General features: G+C 37.5%; 1 protein-coding gene across 4 annotated transcripts in view; it reads right to left on the bottom strand.

Annotated features, from left to right (window-relative positions):
- The window catches only part of SUGCT (succinyl-CoA:glutarate-CoA transferase), a 793918-nt gene that overhangs the window by 745629 nt on the left and 30933 nt on the right, over positions 1-17356 (bottom strand). The window lies entirely within an intron of this gene.

Genomic DNA, 17356 nt, shown 5'->3' with positions numbered 1-17356 from the left:
AATGGGCTTTCCTGTGGATGGAAGCTGCAGGTAAATTTCATTTTTGATCCGCAATCTCTGTCCTTCAACAGGTAATTAAAGCCAGATATTTCCTAAAAGGTCTGGGCTGTGAGTTGCAGTCATCTACCTCCACTTACTAATGGAGAAATATCAGTTCTAAAATCCAGAACCCTTGATAGCATAGAACTTCTAAACCCTTAGCTATCTCTAAATATTATTTTCATTTGATAAGAAATAAATGACACACTAAACTCTTTAACTGGTCACTGTGGGCTGGTATCCTGAAAGTTCTGCATCATTGTGATTAAAAATATCAAATTATAACATGGCCCTGAAAAAGGAGACTTCATTAATTTTAATAGACCCTAAAATATCTGCTTGTGCTAGAAACTTTGGGGATCTTTCTCAGTCCTTTACCTCATTCCCGACCTCATCAAGACCGATCAATTTTACCTCTGGATTATTAGATATAAATATTCCCTCCTCCCTATACAGTCTTTCTACTTTAACTAAGTCTCAGTTTAGACCCACAATGAAATGAAAAATCTTACCATAACCCTAACTCCCTGTTCCTGGTACTTACTTCTGAAACACAAAGAGGTACAGATCATAACCCTATTCAAAATTTCCCAGTGAGTTTCCAGTCAGAGATAGTGAACTCAGGCATTGCAATTCTCTCTCCCAATTCTGACAGAAATAACCAAATAAAAAATGGGGAAAACCTGCATCTGTGCCCTCCAAATGCCTAAAGTTTAGGAATTTCTACTAAATACAAATTCAAATAGAATTTGAGTTTGGACAAAGGTCTGGAAGTGTAGACGAGTAACTCACCTCGTTAAGCTTCACTTCCTCCCAGGAAAACAAACAATAGAGAGCATATAGTGGTAAAGGCAGGGCTGGGCGAGACTGCCAGGTTCGAAGTCAACTGCCTACTAGCAGAGCAATCCTGGACGAGCGACAAATTCTTTGTGCCTCAGCTCTCTCACTCAAAAATTATGAATGGTAACAGAAGTTACGTCATGTAGTTATTGAAAAGATTATATCAATTAACACGTGTAAAGTGATGAACAGTGCCTAGCATTTAACGTGTTCAATAAACGCTATTATTATCCCACTACGACGTAGACTGTGATTCCAGTAACAAGCGCTTGAGAGAGCCACACTTAATGTAGACGTCAATAATGCCACATTGCTAACCTAGTGTTTGCTCTAATATAATTTTTATTTCATACAATATATAAACTTAGTTTATTAAGTTAATGGTACTATAAGATTTATAACAGGAAAACCGACAGTCACACTTCCCTATGTTCATCAAATACTATCACCCAAACGACAACCACTTCCAACACTTTCAGCTATTTCTTCTAGTATATTTACCTTAATACTTTTAAATATTACTATTTCTTGAATGTCAACTTCAAGCATTAGGTATTAGCTTTCTATCATGGAAGATATGGATTTTGCTATCTTACATCATTTCCCAGATATAAGTATTTATATTATTATGACTATGAAAATATTGTCCACTTCCAAGCCACATTATCTTTCTTTTCCTCACCATTTTGTGTGCTTAGTTTTCTACGTGCCTATCCCTAAACCCTCCCCCTACCTTTCCAATAGAATTGAATTTCCGATATGATGGCCAAACAGATCAGGTAATTTACTAGTTCAATTTTTTTTTAATTGGAGACAACTTCCTGCAGTCCTGTGTCCTCTTGTCCAACCTGGATCAGCTGCTCTCTAGGCCTGCTGCACAACTGGTCAACCAGGGCTCTCCTTCCCCTCTCTCCTCTGTTGAATTCTTTGTTTCCTAGATCCCACGTCATCGTTAATATTATTATTATTATTATTCCTCTATTTAGGTGGAAAACATCCTTCAGTAGCTTCCTGAGAAAGTATGCAAAAGAAGTAAAATTTCTGAATAAAACTTACATGGCTGAATTTTGGCTCAGATTACAAAGCAAAAATAACAGCACTTTAATACAACATATAATGAAGTAAGCAGAGAAAGCAGCATTGAGCCAGAGAATGTGAGAAACATCATCAGAACATGAGGAATTAACATATTTTGTTCACAGTCTCTTCCCTGAGAAATGGTTGCTTGAGAGCAGTTTCCTCTCATTTTAGAGTATCACGGTACACATGCTGGAGCTGAGGGTATGTGGAAGGTAAGTGTCTGGAGCACTGTGGAGGGAGGAGACTAGAAGACTCAAGGTATGAGAATAATACTTCATATTAAGGTTGCATCACTTCTGTAGATTCCATTTGCGCTCTTATTTAATCCTTACAATAACATTTTAGGGGGAGGCACCAGCACTGTCCCCATTTTACAGCCAGCTAACACAGGTTAAAAGAGATTAAATTACTTGACCAGAGCTACATAACCAACAATGACAGGACTGGGACTTCAACCCAGGTCCTCTGACCACCAAGCCTTTGCTTTCCATTATGTAATCTCATGAAAAATAGTTTATGACTAGGATATACCCAATATAAAACTTACATAACACAATCTGAAATATATTTAGTGACTTCATGTCCTTAATATCTATAGAATAATTTGCAGTTCTGAAAGAATTTTTATGAATTACATCTCAGACTCACTAGCAGCCTATGAAGTAAGCAGGACAAATTTATTCCCATTTTAGAGATAAGGACATTTAGGCTCAGATCAGTGTAATGAATGCCTCCAAGGTCACATGGCACTATAATACAAGTCTCATAAAACCTTGTTGAAAGCTTTCAATTATGTTGCATGATATTTTTTATAATTGATAAGCAATTAATATTGATATCATGGTTACAAGATTTGCCTATATATAAATTACGCCAATTGTTTTATTTTATATGAGATAATATATAATAAGTGCTTAGCACCATGTCTCATACATAGTAAACACTCAATAAATATTAGATATTATTTTATATAGCCAAGCCAAATGTAAAGTTTTTCATGATTCCATTTCTGCCTACTTCTGTAAGCCTTTTCATTGTAGAGAATTATTTTCATTCTTGGGAATGTGGGCACAGGACTCAGATTCCTGGCTTTTACATCATAATGTATTTTCTAACCTAAGTATCCTCAGGGCCTACACTCAAAAGGGAACAAATAAAGTACTTTTTTTCTGTCCATTCTGTTGTGTCATCCTGCCTTCCAGCCATGAATACCAAATGCCCTAAATCTGGGACCTGCAAATTTCTTCCATTAAGGGCCAGATAGAAAATATTTTTTAGACTTTTCAGGGTTTGGGGGTCTCTGTTGGCAACTACTGATCTCTGCTATTGCAATGCAAAAGCAAACATAGACAATATGTAAACAAATGGACGTGGCTGTGTTCCAATAAAACTTTATTTTTTTACAAGAGACAGCTGGCCATATTTGGCCCACAGGCACTTCCAGCCCCCTGCTCTAGATAAGCAAGTCTGAGAACTGCAAGGAATCCAATGAAATGTTGGGAGTGCGGAGGTGGAAGAGGTAGGGCCATGAGAGGGAAATGTATTTTAACATACTACCTCTTCACACCTTGTCTCACAATCTGAGATTCCTCCTGTGCCTTGTCCCACTTTTGCCCCACTACCTATACCTGAGGAGTGTCTAGGCCACATTGTCCTTTGTTCAATGCTTTCCTAATTAGAATTTTATTGTTTTAGATAACTTTGTGACTCAAGATAGTCAAAATAATGGACCAAATAGCTTATGTCCAGTAATCCCCATGACTTTCAGGAGTAATAAGTAGTTCAAGTCCAAATGACAGATCAGATATGAAACGGTGGAGGGATTAGAGGGCACGTATCCCACTCAAAGAAGTAAAAGACCCACAGAAACACTGAGGACAACAACTGAGGACTTTGTTGTTCACAATTGATATTGTGTACCTTCAACTAAACACTGATAGGTAAAAGCTCTAAATGAGGGTATTTTTGTGGACATGCACATATTAGTGTAGTCACTGCCTCCATATGCTGAGTTAGAAACAGAACTGAAGGTATGTGGAAGGCAAGGGCCCAAGTTACTGTGGGAGAAATAGAATAAAGATTCAAAATACAAAGATGGTAACTGAACAAATAAGATTCTGGGTGTATCTAACTGAGGTGAGGGCATGTCCCACACTACCATCGTGGCTTTCCTCAGAGCTGCAAGAAACATGACTGAAGTTTCTGACTGGAGTAGGAGAAATGTGCCCTCCTAGAAATATTTGGGACTGTAAAATTTCATTTCTCAGATTGAAAGTTTTAAAATAACTATAATATTTTTATTTTGAAGTAAAATCAGCAATTCTCATAGAACTCTCATTATTATAACTATTCATCCTAATAGGCAATTCTTCTCTTCAGAAAGAATTCATTTAAATTCCCTTTCCTCAGTCCTTTGAGTATTTCCTAGACAATGTTAGGAATGCAAAATTATTTACAACAGAATGATAAATATAGGGTGAATAGCAATAAGAATCTAAAGATGTAAAATTAGCATATGGAGTAAGATTTTGACCAAAACAACAACAAAAAACCCTGGTATTTTCGTCAATATTTAGTATTAAGCAAATGACAACTATAAGCTAATCCCATCAGATTGAAAAGAAATAAAAGACAAAAAGAGCTTTTAATTTATACATACATGAATCAATTGATTATTAAACAAAGGAGTGTTTTATATATTCAATACCTAGTCATCACATATTTGTATTTGTAGACCACTATTTAAAACACAGTACAAACAACATTTTCTTGTGGTTGTGACATAGTAATTAGAATTTCACAGTACACTTTGTAGTTTAGACTAGCCTTCTTTTTTTACTTTTTAAATTTTTTCTTTATTTTTTAACTTTAATTTTTTTAATCATGATAAAGTATACATAACACAAAATTTACCATTTTAACCATTTTTAAGTGTACAGTGCAGTGGTACTCACACTGTCACTACTATTCATCTTTAAAAATTTTTCATCTTCCCAACTGACACTCTGCATCCGTTAAACAGTAACGCCCCATTTTCTTTCCCCCAAGCCTCTAACAATCATCATTCTATCTTCTACCTCTATGAATCTGACTACTCTAGGTACCTCATAGAAGTGGAGTAATACAGTATTGGTCCTCTTGTGACTGGCTTATTTCACTTGGCATAATGTCTTCAAGGTTCATCCATGTTGCAGCCTGTGTCAGAATTCCCTTCCTTTTCAAGGCTAAATAATATCCCATTGTATGTATACCACATTTTATTTATCAATTTATCCACTGATGGACACTTGGGTTGCTTCCAACTTTTGACTATTTTTGAATAATGCTGTTAGGAACATAATGCAAACATCTGTTCAAGTACTTGCTTTCAATTCTTTTGGATATATAATCAAAAGTGGAATTGCTGAATTATATGGTAATTCTATGTTTAATTTTTTGAAGAACCCCCTATGTGGCTTACACCATTACCCATTCCTACCAACAGTGCACAAGGGTTCCAATTTTTCCACATCCTCACCAACACTGTTAACTTTTGTTTTTTTGATAGTAGCTATCCCAGTGGATATGAAGTGGTATGTTACTGTGGTTTTGATTTGCATTTCCCTAATAATTAGTAATGTTGAGTATCTTTTCATGTGCTCACTGGCAATGTGTATATTCTCTCTGGAGAAATGTGTTCACATCCTTGACCCATTTTTTAATCAGACTGTTTGTTAGAGTAGTCTTTCTTATAACCAAATGTTTACCAAATTTTTTAAACTTTGGTATTTTTCACTTGATAACTTTTTGTGAATTTTATGTTCTTTACAAAACGGATTCACTTATTCCACAGTCTGATATTCTATCAACATCCCTTATCTTTCAGGGTGTACAACTGTTACTTACTCAACATACTTTGACCTTTGTGAAGCTACTATGGTTCAAATAAGGGCTGAAAGTTGTAGTACTGCACTAATGCTGGCTTCGAAGGCCATCCAAAGAATGAAAAAATTCATTAGCATTCATGAAATAAATGCTATCTAAATTTTATCTAACATTCTTTTTTTTATCCTTTTAAGCATAACATTTCTTCCTATCTAGCATTGCTTCTTTAATTTGTGGATTTATATCCCAGACCTATTACCATAAGGGGAAACAATTTAGTTCTGATGACAGGATTTTTGGACTGTGGCTAAGTCTTGGCATGTTTATCTGGCACGATCTATGAAACATTTGATTTGTGAAGGTTTTGAAATAACTACTGCTTTGACATTAACTAACATTGTCATCTTTTTCCCTTTTGTTGGCCCCAAGTGGTTCTTTGAACTGGGAACCAATATATCCATATATTAGAAATCAGAGACCAAAGGTGAAACCAACTGATTCTAGATTTATACCATATTTCTAGGCTCAGGTTATCTCTTTGCTTTTAGAATTTTAAAGCATTGAGAAAACAACTCAAGTTCATTTTCAAGTCATGGGTTTCTCTTTTATCGATCAATAGTACGACAGAAATGAAAGTGTCTGAGAACTGAAGAAGCTCAAACACATATTTATGTATAAAATTGTGTCATGAGATGGTGCTCACTGCATATCCCTAATTATACCCAGCAGAGTTCTTTTAAGAACAGCAATTTTGTCTCTTTCAGCATAATGGGGAATCATTTTATCCATGTTCCAGTCCAGTAGATTTTCTTAATCCCACAGTTTCATAAAAACTTCCCAAGGAAAATTAACATAATGTTCCTTATACCCAGTAACAATTCAGTATCAGCTTTAAAGTGGGATTTGCTACTGGGAAAAAATATTTATTTAGAGATTATGTATATGGAAATGACTGACCTTTTCATTTGTGTCTAAATAATTTAATATGTATACAAAATTAATCAAAACACTTTTAGTTTACTAAATATTATCTTTTCGTACTTAAAAATTTCAAACACAGATATCTCAGGTTTACTCTACTTAATGTTATTCTTTACTACCTGAAAAACATATTTCTTCAACAAACTTTGAGTTAAAGAATGTTCAAACAGGACTCTCTTGCCTTAGTTTCAGCTGAGGCTTCAAACCCAAAAAGAATGCCATAAGTGCCAGAACACCAATGCAGGTCATGCTAACAGACTATGAAACCAGTTTCACTGCTCTTAGCTTACCATCCATTTCAGGGTATGTGAGAAAAGGTGGAAAGATAAATGAGACCTTTAGCATGAATTTCCTTACAAAGAGTTGTTAGCCATACAGATGGCTAGCAGGCACATGAAAAGATGCTCAACATCACTAATTATTAGAGAAATGCAAATAAAAACTACAATGAGGTACCACGTCACACCAGTCAGAATGTCCATTATTAAAAGTCTACAAGTAACAAATTCTGGAGAGGGTGTGAAAAAAAGGGAACCCTCCTACACTGTTGGTGGGAATGTAAATTGGTGCAGCCACTATGGAAAACAGTATGGAGGTTCCTCAAAAAACTAACAATAGAGATGCCTTATGATCCAGCAATCCCACTCCTGGGCATATATGTGGACAAAACTATAATTCAAAAAGTTACATACACCCCTATGTTCACAGCAGCACTATTCACAATGGCCAAGACATGGAAACAAGCTTTATCCAGATGAATGGATAAAGAAGATGTGGTACATATATACACTAGAATACTACTCAGCCATAAAAAAAGAATAAAATAATGCCACTGGGAGGTACATGGATGGACCTAAAGATTATCATACTAAATGAAGTAAATCAGAAAGAGAAAGACAAATACTGTATGATATCACTGGCATGCGGAATCTAAAATATGACACAAAAAGGATCTTGCTGTGATTTATGTCATAGACTGTTCTGCCTATGTTTTCCTCTAAGAGTTTGATAGTGACTGGCTTTACATTTAGGTCTTTAATCCATTTTGAGTTTATTTTTCTGTACGGTGCTAGGGAGTGTTCTAATTTCATTCTTTTACATGTGGCTGTCCAGTTTTCCCAGCACCACTTATTGAAGAGACTGTCTTTTCTCCACTGTATATTCTTGCCTCCTTTATCAAAGATAAGGTGACCATATGTGCATGGGTTTATGCCAACAAACACATGAAAGAATGCTCAACATCATTAATCATTAGAGAAATGCAAATCAAAACTACAATGAGATATCATCTCACACTGGTCAGAATGGCCATCATCAAAATATCTACAAACAATAAATGCTGGAGAGGGTGTGGAGAAAAGGGAACCCTCTTGCACTGTTGGTGGGAACATAAATTGATAAAGCCACTATGGAGAACAGTATGGAGGTTCCTTAAAAAACTACAAATAGAACTACCATACGACCCAGCTATCCCACTACTGGGCATATACCCGGAGAAAACCATAATTCAAAAAGAGTCATGTACCAAAATGTTCATTGCAGCTCTATTTACAATAGCCAGGACATGGAAGCAACCTAAGTGTCCATCAACAGATGAATGGATAAAGAAGATGTGGCACATATATACAATGGAATATTACTCAGCCATAAAAAGAAACGAAATTGAGTTATTTGTAGTGAGGTGGATGGACCTAGAGTCTGTCATACAGAGTGAAGTCAGTCAGAAAGAGAAAAACAAATACCATATGCTAACACATATATATGGAATCTAAAAAAAAAAAAAGGTCATGAATAACCTAGGGGTAAGACAGGAATAAAGACATAGACCTACTAGAGAACGGACTTGAGGATATGGGGAGGGGAAGGGTAAGCTGGGACAAAGTGAGGGAGTGGCATGGACATATATACACTACCAAACGTCAAATAGATAGCTAGTGGGAAGCAGCCGCATAGCACAGGGAGATCAGCTCTGTGCTTCCTGACGACCTAGAGGGATGGGATAGGGAGGGTGGGAGGGAGGGAGACGCAAGAGGGAAGAGATATGGGACATATGTATAGGTATAACTGATACACTTTGTTATAAAGCAGAAACTAACACACCATTGTAAGGCAATTGTACTCCAATAAATATGTTAAAAAAAAGGAGTTATACAGCAGAAACTAACACAACATTGTAAAGCAATTATACTCCAATAAGAATATTAAAAAAGAAAAAATAAAATAAATAAAAAATATGACACAAATGAACTTTCCTACAAAACAGAAACAGACTCACAGACATAGAGAACAGACTTGTGGTTGTCAAGGGGGAGGGGGGTGGGGGAGGAAAGGATTGGGAGTTTGGGATTAGCAGATGTAAAATATTATATAGAGAATGGATAAACAACAAGGTCCTACTGTAATAGCACAGGGAACTATATTCAATATCTTGTGATAAACCGTAATGAAAAAGAATATGAAAAAGAATGTACATATATGTATAACTGAATCACTTTGCTGCTCAGCAGAAATTAACCGAACATTGTAAAACAACTATACTTCAATAAAATAAATTTTAAAAAAGAAAAGAAAGAGTTGTCGGCATGCTGTGCATTTCACCCTGCCATAGGGTAGAGTCAAGCTGCTTCCTCTTTACTTCAAGCCACATGAGGGACACTTCAAAAAAAGCATCTGAGGTCTGGGCCTATAGTTTAGGAATATGAAAGTACATAATGACTGGACACATGCCTAAAAAAGTACCAAAAGCAAGAGACTATGGTTACATCAGTGAAAGGCAGCAGAACTAAAAGATTTGGGAGTAAACTTCACTCCCAATGCTGAGGAAGAGCAAGAACGAGTTTTCCCCATGGGCTAAGTGGGCCAACAGGAGAGTAGAACTAGTTCATCGTAAAGGGAATTCTATTAACATACACACACTACTGTATATAAAATAGATCATCAACAAGGACCTACTGTAGAGCACAGGGAACTCTACTCAATATCTTGTACTAATAATGGAATGTTCCTATAACAGAAAAGACTGTGAAAAAGAATACATATATATATACACACACACACACACACACGTAACTGACTCACTTTGCTGTACACCTTACACTAACACAACATGGTAAATCAACTATACTGCAATTAAAAAATTACAAAAATTAAAAAAGGAATTCTATCCATGAGGGCTGCCTATAGGACAAAGTGACCTTGACCTGAACAGGTGGCCTCTGTATACATAAGACTGCACAAAGCCAAGGACTAAAGAGGGAGAGCTACAGTCTAAAGTCTCTGAAAAGCCTACAAAGCTCCCCATAGGACAATTTGCCACCAACTGAGCTTCAGGCACACAGTAGGCTGCAATGCAGTGCCCAACTACCCCCATCAAGCAGAAGCTCTTTTATACCCATTAACTCACTCTCTTCCCTATGAGGGCCTGACTCTGAAACAATCACAAAGAGAAGCTAGCAACAGGGAAGAGATGGATCATGGAGGAATGAAGAAACTGACTATCCTCTTCCAACACACACACACACACGCGCGCGCGCGCGCGCGCACACACACACACACACACACACACACACACACACACACACATACTCTTCAAGTTTCCAGGAAGTCAGGACAAGTTGGAGAAAGGGAAAAGTCATAAATTGTGCAACAGTCTGAAGTTTTGATTTTAGATTGGACTGGAATTTGTAATACTTGAAATAAAATAATCGGAAAAAAAGTCTGTAGGACTTTCCTGGGATTTCACCAATGAGCAAGGAAAATGAGTCAAGAGTGCAGGTTTGCAGAGGTAGGGTGGGAAAGAGTAAAGTTTCTGCTTACACTCCACTGAGTCCAACTTGTGTAACACATCTGTTATATGTGTAAGGGTAAAAAGAAGTATTTAAAGATAAAAAGATTATGCCCTTGGGGGATAAAATGAAGCCATAAAGTCACTTTCTGGAGTCCATCCATGTCTACAGACAAAATACAATCTCAGTCCTTAGTTTTACGGGCTGTGCTTTGAAATCTTGTATTTATGTGCTAAGTTTCTCTTCCCCTGCAGAGACGGTGTCATTGATTAAACTATGAGTTTGGTACAAAATGGTAAATATGTTAAACCACACTTTTGCTAGGGATCACGGACCATAAAGTTGGACAGATGACCACAACACTCTAAAATTCTGGGCAAAAAAATGTTCTGCTAGAAGGGGAGACAACAGAGACATCTATAATTTAGACCAGTAGTTTCCAGTTATTTTGACTGTGAGGACCTCTTTTAATGTCGTGTCTGTAACTGATTGTTTATTCAATCTAGAAATGATGCTTAATGAACTAAACTGGACTATTATTTTTAGAGGTTAAAAAAAACTTGCACATTGTTATTCCATTTGACTTAGTTCTGATTCTTTCTCTTTCTTCCTTCATCCCTCCCTTCCTTCCTTCCTCACTCCCTCTCTCCCTCCCTTCTTTCCTTCCTTCCTTCTTTCCTTCCTTTCCTTCTTCCCTCCTTCCCTCCCTTTCTTTCTTGTTTTTCTCCCCTTCAAAATTTTTATGGGTTTAGAGTGCAGGCAGACTTCTAATTATTCTTTTTTAAAAGACATGGTTATGTGGTGAATATGTATAAAATGATGAAAATATACATATACACAGACGAACTCACTCCATAAGAATCCAAGTGCAGCAGTGTTTTGTTTTGTATTATCGTTGCCATGATATAGTGTTGGATGCAGTTGCTAGATGATTTGCCATATCCATCTGGGCTCATCGTTCTCTGTTATTGACTCTGAAACACCATGGGAGCCTTTAGTAATCTAAAGAAATTTTATCTTAATAGCTACTCTCTCAAACATGAACCTTATGTCAAGACCAATGTTTATAACGAAATTCTTCAATGAGACAATCAGTATTCGATTTCCACCTCTTTCAAAGATCATTTTTGATATAATTTGAATCATATCCCTCTACTGCTCAAACCCCTTTCAGCACACCATGGCACTTGCACACCTCTATGCAGTGTCTTCTCAAGCATGCTGTTCCCAGTTATTGGTATCCTAGGCACACTGGCTTTCTCTTAGGCCTTTAAAGGTAGCTAGATCTTTCCTACCTCTGCACGTGGTGTTCTCTGCCTGAATCGCTCCTCCCCTTGCTCTTTGCATGGCTGGCTCCTTCTCATACTTTAAGTCTATTAAATGTTACCTCCCCAGAAAGGACTTCCTTGACCATCCCATTTACTTATGCATCCCCTGCTCTACTAATCTCTACCGCAGTACCCTGTTTGATGCTTTCATGACAGCACAACTTGTTAGTACATGCCATGCTCTCTTCTTAACCTGTTTATGAAGTGTCTCTCACACTAAGCTGTAAGCTCCTTAAAGGCAGGAACCATGTCTGCATTGTTCACTCTGTACACTCCACAAAGCCAGGAATCTACAGAAGCTCAAGAAACATGTGCTGGAGTGGTGGGGGTGAGGGGCAGACAAAGGAAAGGAATGAGAAAGGAAGGGACAATTTGGGCATTTCTGAATCATTTGCTGTTGTTATTTCAAGCATAAAACGGTATTCAGAATGGGGCTTCCCTGGTGGATGTAGGGGACACGGGTTCGAGCCCTGGTCCAGGAAGATCCCACATGCCGCGGAGCAACTAAGCCCGTGCGCCACAACTACTGAGCCTGCACTCTAGAGCCTGCGAGCCACAACTACTGAGCCCGTGTGCCACAACTACTGAGCCCACACTCCGCAACAAGAGAAGCCACTACAGTGAGAAGCCCACGCACCGCAACAAAGAGTAGACCCCGCTCGCTGCAACTAGAGAAAGCCCATGCACAGCAACGAAGACCCAATACAGCCAAAAATAAATAAATAAATAAGGGTATACAGAATAACATAACAAATACTCATGCATCTGCCAGTTGGCTATTTGGCAAATATAGCTGAAGTCCTGTGTGTATCCCTGTCCCCCTTCCCTCCCTCCCCATGCTCCAGGCGTAATCATTCTCTTGAGTTTAGTATTTTTCATTACTACGAATATTTTTATATTTTAATCACATACGAGTAAACTACCAAAAAATATATATTTTATATAATTTTAACTCTGTATGAATAATATCATTCTGTATATCATCTTTTGTAACTTGTTCTCAAAAATTAAAAAACTGCTTTGCAAACTACTTTCCTTAAAAAAAAGACGAGAAATTTTATTTCAAGGGTAAACACAATGTTCCTACCACAAAATTAGTTTAGTCAATAACATAATGTAATGTTTATCCTTTTAGAAAGAAAGAGTAATGAAGTTAACATGAAGAAAAAAAGTAAATTCTTTAAAATGTGGTAGCATTCTTATTGCTAAGTGTATATAATTAATAACATGCACAGAAGACATGAAGGAAAGAAGATAAAAGTTTAAATTAAATTGCTAAGGAAAATATCATTGTACTTCTAAAAGTAAAGAAAGGTAGAGAATGGTCACTTTGAAAAAAATATACTTTGAAAAAATATAGATATGTCCCTTCAGAGATTCTCTCCACCCAGTGGTACACAGGAAACACTACAGTTTGCTCAAAAAGGAATTCGTAGTGAATTCTACTGATAGCTTTTTAAACACTGCCCCCTAATGTTCACACTCAGCTTCTTCTGAAATGACAAGAGGACCGTGCTAATAAAAATAATAGGGTCCTTCCTCCCTTGTGATCAGTGTAGCAGTTTTGTCCTGTAGACCAGATTTCACAGACTGAGGCAGTCTCAGCCACACAACGGTCAGAATGCATTAAACTCCCAACCACTCCAAGGTTACTCTCAGCAGTAAGGGCAACATGTGAGTGAGAACAGACTATTTGGGCTTGGAAAGCACTGACAAGACATCAATACCACTGGGAAACATCAGGAAAGTCTAGGACCCCAATAATAACATGTGCAACTTTAGACTGATCTAATCAGTCTTATTAAAAAAAACAAGCATTGATTACCAAGAATATCAAACTTCTAAAAAAGGAGAGATGGCCCTTGCTTTAGATACACACAAACTCATGACTCACAAATGACGGCTGCTTCCAAAAGAATCTGTTGAAATTTAGACTCCCTGATGAGCAACTCTGTTCATGACTCCCACCGCTGCCAATATGATCCACAACAAATGAAAGAGAATAACAAAAATATATATTCTCAAGGAGACCTGTTCAGTGTCTTGTAATCACAAAGTCCATGTCATCACTTAACAATGATACATGTCTAAACAGAGAAAGCCTAGAAGCACTTAATACCAAGTCAAGAAGCCTGAGTTTTAAACCCATTCGCCGTTAAATAGCTGTGTGACCTTAGGTCCCTCAGCTGTTCTGGGTCTGTTTCCTTATCAGTAATAAAGAAGAGAGAGCTGTGTGAACGTTTTTCTAACGATTGTCAGGAGGTGGAGATACACAGGATTACGGAATAAAGAGGGCTGCTTTTTCAGACTACATATGCCTCTCCCCATCACCCCTTCATGCCCCATCGCTATTACCAAAAAGCATATGATACTCCCATTTTCCCCTTAGCTGAGAACTACTGAGAACTATAATCTATCTCTAAGGGCCTTTGCCACACTAAAATGTTAATACAGGATCTGAGAACTGGAAGAAAACTTAAAAGAGATTCTCCAGTCATAAGACAAGGCCCAGAAAAACTTTTGATTCTAACTGTAGTTAGATACAGATGTGAAACTTTGAGGAAGTGTGAGGCTTCCCAAGTGGATTAGCATTTCATTTAGCTGGGTGATGTGATGAAATACATTATTATTCCCAATCTTCACCCTTCCCGGATCCCATGCCCTTTTCAATGCGACTTTGTAGTTCCTGCCACTAGAGTATTATATTTAACCACCTCTTGGTATTAGGCTTGGCCATATGACTTGCCTTGACCAAATGAATACTAGCAGATGTGATGTGAGCAGAGAGAGGCTTTAAACGTGCTTGTGAGATTAAGTTTGTTCTCTTGTGCTCTTGCCTTTCACTATGAGGAGAACACGTACTTGGTAGCCACTGGTCCAAGGAGTGTAAGACAGGTGCAGAACAGACCTGCAACTTGGAGCCAAACCTAACGAGTCTAGATCAGCTGAATCCCAGCCAATCCACATTTATGACAATGAGAAATAAATACTTACTGTCATGTAAGATTTTGCATTTGTTAGTTATGCAGAATTCTTATGGTTATAGGGTAATTCAGAAGATAATAGTTCACCTATTTTAATATTTTAAACCTCAGCATTTCCATTAGATTGTGAGATTCTAAGGAAAAATCTCTCCCTCTCTCACACACATATAAGTATTTGATACCCAGACACAAAAACAAAAGTGTGATTACAGATCTATATAATAGTACATCTGAAAAAGAGTCAGATCTAGTGGCAAAGATCTACTATGTCCAGAACCTATCTCTCGTGCTGTTCAGTAGAGAAGTTAATGATCACTGGGCTCTTTGATCTAAATCTAAAATAATAACAATTGTCCAAATATTGCAATTATAGCTTATTTTATATGAAAATACCACCACAAAGACAATTACACCACGAAAAGCACTACTTATACTAAAGAAATGTGTCACAGTCAAAGTATTATAATATCTCAATTAACCTGAATGCACAGAAATAGGAGTATTTTGGTTCTTATAATTTTACGAATAACAAAGATTTTTAAGATAACATTTTTGTGGCTTTTATAGTAAAACAAGATTTTCAGATACCTATTTTAAGATAAATTTACTGAAATATAAGGAGTAAAGTTTTTGTTTGGTTCCCTTTTAAAATATTTTTTAAATGTACTCGTTCCCTTACTGCCTTAGGAAAAAACCTAATGCATAGGGACCTAGTAACAATAAGTGAATATTTACTTCATGGTACGGACTCCTTTGGTACCTTAAAGCAATGATCATTACATTAGTGCTATGGACGAACTACATAAGAAATAACAGATGAGGCCAACTATGCCCTAACCCCAGGCTATCCTCTTAAAGTTTCTTTGGAAAATGTAAACATAACATTTACCACTTACACTTATCTCTGAAAAGTAGAATGCAAAAAAAAAAAAAAAAAAAGAGGCAACTATTAAAAACTCTTTAGCCAAGTTCTGATTATTCATTCATGAGGTAAGAAACTCCCATGTGCTCTATATCGTGTGCTGAACAAGAGCCTGAAGGATAGTGGGGGAGACAGACAAGTAAAGAGTAAAATATGGTAGACAACAGCCAACCCAGTCTTCAGGGATCGAGAGAAAAAGTCTGCACAGAAGCAATGACATCCAAGGTGAGATCTAAAGGACAAAGACAGAGTTACCAGGTGAGGCAGGGGATTAGTGTTCCAAGCAATGGGAACATCGTGTGTAAAGGCTCTGCCGTGAGAGCGAGTGTGGTGCATTTAGGAGATGCGAGTAATTCAGGTCCATAGGTGCTTTATGCTTTATGCTTTTCTGCTTCAACTGTCTATGAAAATAAACCCTTTCCTCACTTCGCCTCCGGGTTCTCCTCCCATCTCACTGACGATTCCTTCACGACTTCCTTCACTGTGTCATCATTGTCTCCTAAACATCTACTCATGGGAGTGCATCAGGCTCAGCCACTCAGACTCTCCTTTTTCTATCTACACTCACTCTGTAAAAGATCAAATACAGCCTTCAAATACCATGTACTTGCTCATAACTATAAAATTTTACATCTCCTGACTCTTAGATCCAAGCCCTTACTCTACATTTCAGGCTAGACTTGGACTTGACATTCCAAGTCCAAACGTGATGTTCTCCCTCCCAAAGCTTCTTTCCACAGTCCTACTCGACTCTGTAAACAACAATTCTTCTAATCGCTCAGGCCAAAACCCTACAGTCATCCTTAACTCTAGTCTTTCTCTTATACTCACATCTCATCCATCTGCAAACCTTACCCCCTTTTCTCGAAAACATTCAGAATTCTATCACTCTTTAACGACCTCGACCACTGCTACTCTAATTCAAGCCCCCATCATCTGTAGCCTGGACTATGTCAATAGCTTCGTAATTGTTCTCCCACTACCCTTGTCCTCGACCGTCTATTCTTAACACAGTAGCTAGAGTGATCCTTTTAAAAATGTCAGGTCGCATCATTCCTCTGCTTAAAACTCTCCATTAGCTTACAATCTTACTCGAAGTAAAAGCCTAATTCCTTAAGAGCAGCCCACAAGCCCTTACTAACCATCATCTTACTAACCATTATCTCCCTGATTTTCTTCCTACTACATTCCCCCTCACTCACTCTGTTTCAGCCATCCTTGCTGGTCCTCAAACAGGCCCAACACAGTCTTGCCCCAGGTCCTTTGCACTTGCTGTTCCCCTTGCCCGAAACTCTCATTGCCAATAATGATACGATTCACTCCTTTACTTCATTCAGGTGTCGGCTTAAATGTCCCCTTTATCAATGAAGACTTGTCTCACCTCCCAGTATAAAATAGACCCTCCTAACCTCATCCCCCTTGCCCTGTTTAGTTTTTCTCTTTTGACCTTATCACTACTGCACTCAAATACAAACACAAAAGAATGTGTTTACTTATTTACTATCTATCTCCCTAACCTAGAATGTAAATCTG

This window comes from Delphinapterus leucas, chromosome 9, assembly GCF_059928025.1.
Source record: "Delphinapterus leucas isolate spDelLeu-1000000601 "Yukka" chromosome 9, BTC_Dleu_Yukka2, whole genome shotgun sequence".
In the NCBI taxonomy this organism is placed as follows: domain Eukaryota; kingdom Metazoa; phylum Chordata; class Mammalia; order Artiodactyla; family Monodontidae; genus Delphinapterus; species Delphinapterus leucas.
This window is presented reverse-complemented; position numbering and strand designations above follow the sequence as displayed.